The following is a 5,049-nucleotide window of genomic DNA, read 5'->3' on the forward strand; positions in this document are numbered from 1 at the left end:
AACCCAGAAGGAGAGGAGTTTGTGGTCAGAGAGTAGGATACTTGAAACACTGGTTCTGGAGGTGGAACAATATCAGGAGATGCTAAGATCTATGGTGTGACTATGGGAGTGGGTGGCTAAGATCAAATGAAGAGAGGGTCTTTGGAAACAAGGATGTTAAGGAATTCAGAACCTGAGGAGCTGGAGGAATTAACCACATACATTGATGCTAAAGTCATCCATAAAGGCAGAGCTTGGCAAAAGGAACATGGAGCCATGTGTCAAGTTCTCAGTAAATAGCTAGCAGATATATAGATTATAAAAGCAAGGAAAGGGGCGCCTGGGTGGCTCAGTGAGTTAAGTCACTGCCTTTGGCCCAGGTTGATCTCATATCTCAGGGTCCTGGGATTAAGCCCCACATTGGGCTCTCTGCTTGGCAGGGAGCCTGCTTCCCCCTCTCTCTCTGCCTGCCTTTCTGCCTACTTGTGGTCTCTCTCTCTCTCTCTCTGTCAAATAAATAAATAAAATCTTTAAAAAAAAACAGGGAAAGAGGGAATGTTGGATATCTAAATAACACAGGACTTAAATAAATGGAAGGTTTTTTTGTTTTTATTTTATTTAAATTTTTTTTCATTTTATTTTATTTCTTTTTTTTTTCACAAGAAGGTAGAAGAGTCATCATTTGGAACAAAAAGGACACCCATGTTATTTTTAGACTCTGAGAAATATGAGATATGAGAAAATAGAAAATCTCAGCTTGTCTTTAAGTATTCTTAAAGAAAGCTCAAAAGTCATACTGACATTGGAGGGAGGAACAACAAAGTAGAAGCAAGAAAATTAACAATTAGTAATGAGAATGCAAAAAGGATAATAAGTTATGAGCATTCTGTGTAGGAGCAAGTGTCATACCTCTACAATTTTTGTATTGTAGTCAGTACATAACATACATTGTAGGCTATACATTACAGGCTTTATTCACTGCCCTAAGTGTAAGAATCATCGCCACTACAAAGATAGATAAGTGAAGCCTAGAGAGGAAAATAGACTTGTCCAACATTCCTCAGAGTCAATGTCAGATTCACAAGATGTTTTTTCTATACTGGGTCACCTCCCTTGTGTCCTTTCCAATGGTGCCTGAAGGATGTTATTAGAGTTAGTCACCATTTTCATTTATTTTTTGGCCACCAAGAAATGAGATGTGGACAAGTGTGGCAAAGGGGTTGTGTTATGTTCTGTGGCTCCCTTATTTCACCCTTCAAGACCAGGCTTCTTGAAATGAACCACCTTGTTGTTCAGCTCATTTGACTTTTGATCTACAAACTAGAGAAAGCCAAGATTCAGGAAAGCCTTGGGACATTCCATGCCTGGTTTATTCTTATAAGACACCTATGAAAGTTTTAAAACATGCCTGTAAGTTCTTTACACTCCTCTCTTTTGAGAGATGAGGCTTATATATCTCTGTTCCATTCTTTTTGAAGATTTTCTTTATTTATTTGAGAGAGAGACAGTGAGAGAGAGCATGAGCGAGGAGAAGGTCAGAGAGAGAAGCAGACTCCCCATGGAGCTGGGAGCCTGATGCGGGACTCGATCCTGGGACTCTGGGATCATGACCTGAACCGAAGGCAGTCGTCCAACCAACTGAGCCACCCAGGCGTCCCTCTCTGTTCCATTTGAATCTGGATGGGCTTGGGACTTAGAAAATCAGTGGAGTACTGGCAAAATGATGCTATGTCACTCCTGAGGCTGGGTCATAAAAGGCCATACATATTCCACCTGGGTTACTGAAACACTACAACACTGAAACTCCTTTGAGCCTTGAGCTGCCATCTAAGAACTCCAATCACCCTGAGACCACCATGCTGGTATGGACATGTGTAGGAGCTCTGGTTAATAGTCCTAGCTGAGGCTAGCATTCAAGCCATCTCTGCCAAGGTGTCAAATAGATGAGTGAAACTGTGGTGAGCTCATCAGAGTAGTCCACCCTCCAGCTGAATATAGCTGAGTAATCTTTGTTGAGGCCATTTGGTCAGAAGAAGCACCCAGATCAACCCTGCCTGGATTCCTAACCCGTGCAATAGCGAGATAAAATAATAAAATGTCTATTGTTTTAAACCATTAAGTTTTGAGATAGTTTGTTGTACAGCAAGCAACACAGGACCAGAAAAGACAGTGAACATATTGTTCAAGTAGGTTTCCAGAATGTATTCTGGATAGGGAGGAGAACTTGATGGAGAAAGCCCCATTCCCTAAAGGGAAGGGAACTTAGGTAGGGGGAAGTGGAAGTAATGGCATGGTGAGATGACTTTCACCTGATAGTTTATTTACAAGAGTAACAGGGCATCTGTATAGATGGCTGGTCCTCATGGTTAATGAGTATGAAGAGACTTCCCAAGGATTGGGTACAGAATAGGGACCATGGAGGCTCTTGAAGAATTGGATTCCTCAGAGAAAATCTCCTTCCTTCTTCAGGGAATATCCCATTTTTGTCACATGTTTTACAGAATTCAACTTGGCCAGAGAATTGGGCAGCTGTGGGAATGTGCCACCATGTAACACCAGCTGGTTAGAAGTTCGAAATGGCCCTTCACATATGTCCCCATTTGGTAAGTCTGAAATTAGTCCTGAAACTTGAATATACAGGCCTGTAAATCCCAGCTTGGAGGTTATGAGCTCAGAAAGCAGTGAAATTCAGAGAGACAGAGACAGACAGAAAGACAGACAGACAGATAATGGGAGAGAGATTCCTATTACACTGTAACAATTGCTTAAATAGTCTCAGTCCCTCAAGTCAGTCTTTCGGGCCTGGGGACCTGATTCATAGTTTGGCATGGATTCTATCTGACTCCTCCCAGTAATCCCAACCTCTACCTCAGGATGCAATGAGGAACTATGGAACCTTCTGCCTAACTCCAAAAATGTGGCAGTGTGTACATTCTGAACAAGTCAGGATCTTGGTTTTCCATCTGTAAAATGTGGGGCTTTGGCTGACTGGTATCTCAGGTTTTCTCCTGCCCTAATTCTATAAGCAGGAGCTGGAACTGAAACAGAGCCTGTGACTTCTCCTTCTGAGGAGGCTCTGGCTCCTGGCAACCCCATAGAACTGGGCAGTGGCAAGTTTCCAAGGACAGATCAGGACTTCTGTATTTGGCCAGGCCAGGGGACCAATTAATGGTTAATCACAGTCCAAAATGCTCAATCTACTTATTTACCAAGTCATTTTTGATTAGGTTAATTAATAACTTTTGAATGGATTTTTAATTCCTGTGAGACACCCATGATGTGAAGGTGACAATGTTTATTAACAAGGCAATTAACAAGGCAAAGGGTGATAAATGGCAGTGACCTTACAAGGAGAATGTCCTATCCCAGACCCCTTTGTTCTATAAATGGAGAAAGCATTTTGAGTAAATAAGAACTGGGGACAGAGGGGATTCCAGGAGAAATACATCTTGTAAATCTCATTGTGTCTGACGCAGCTTTACAAAACCCAAAATTTGTCATCTTTGTGGCATTACCAGAAACAGAGTATCAAGATCAATGAACTATCAGGTCTAGCCCTTTGTATGAGAAGTAGATTCCTCCAGTTACTGTCTCTCAGAGAGGCCCAGAGGCCAATCTGCTGTGTTTGTGTGGGAGAAGTCATAAAGGCAGGAATCAGCATTGTTAGAAAGAAGTATCTGTCAATCTGAGCTCTTCAGTGGAGGAAAGCATTCATATAGTCCATTGAGCAGACACCCTGCATGCCAAAGAGGTGTGTACCCTAAACTCTCAAGGCCCCTTCAACTATGAGAGTGCTGGAGTCCATGTTTTTGAAGCTTCCCTTATTTGTAAATGAAGGCTAGTTCACGAAATGGCCTGTACTATGGCCCAGTGGAAGGAGAATGAGAGCTTTCTTCTTCAAACTCACTGCATCTTGTTGATAAAATGGCTGTGATATCAACCCGTAGCTCACAAGGATTGGTGCCAAGGCAGCCCAAGTTCTGGGAGCACCAAGTATTCACTTAGAAAGTGAAACAAGGAGACATCTGAGTCACCCCCAGCTCTGGAGCTCAGGATGCTCGTGGCTTAGATTTTCCACTTTTACTCGGGCTTTCATTAGAAGCAGCATGTTGATTGTTCTGTCAATAACAATAAGTCAGTCCTGTAGTCTGAAAGCATTGCATGTATGATATAGCAGTTGCCAAGTCCGTTCTAGGAGCAGAGTGGCTTAGGAGCATTCCTGTAGAAAGACTATTAACCAGGCAAAGTACCACGAGCCAACTCAACGGCGGGGAGAGTCAGCTTGCATTTTGCCAACAGCCACACATCTGTGCCTTAGTCCAGCATGGCTCAATAACTCCTAATAGGTACCTGAGGCCAGATAATTACATATCTGCCTCAGGTTGAATCCAAAGTAGGGACCTATGCTGTTTAAGGAATTGTTCTTTCCAGAAATTTGCTCCCAGATATTAATGTATGAGTAGTTCCTGGATTTCCAAAATGAAAGAGCTTTGTTTAAAGAACTCAACAAATTCTTGATGGAGGAATGCTAGATTTGCAGGGCAGGTCACATTATAAAGTGCTTGTCTTGTCAAATTGCAGATTCTGATTCAGAGGATCTGGGAGGGGCCTGAGAAGCTGCATTTCCAACAAGCTCTCAGGGATTGTTTCTTGTTGCTGGTTCCTGGCTGCAGCTGTAGTAGCAGAGACCAAATAAGGCACTTAAATCCAACCCTAAATGGGCCACCCCAAGGCAGCTGCCTAGTGCCTGGTGGGAAATGCCCAGGTGGGAGTGTCATTCTCGGGCATCAGTTAAATAAAAATGGTCACAATAATGATCATAGTACTAAGTTCACAGCTGGGATCCCAAGGGCCTGATCTAAAGCACCTCTTTCCTTATGGAGTTCTGGACTAGAGAGGCATATATGTGAACCAGGTGGGTGAAGATGGAAGTAACAGCTCTGTGACTGGTAAAGCTTGGATAAGAGGTCTTGGTTTAGATGGGTGGTCAATGTGGGCTTGTCAGTCTCTCCTCTAATTCTGCAGATAGGCCCACCCAGGCATTAGCACAGCTGGTCAGTCCCCTGCTTT

Source organism: Meles meles, chromosome X, assembly GCF_922984935.1.
Source record: "Meles meles chromosome X, mMelMel3.1 paternal haplotype, whole genome shotgun sequence".
Lineage (NCBI taxonomy): Eukaryota > Metazoa > Chordata > Mammalia > Carnivora > Mustelidae > Meles > Meles meles.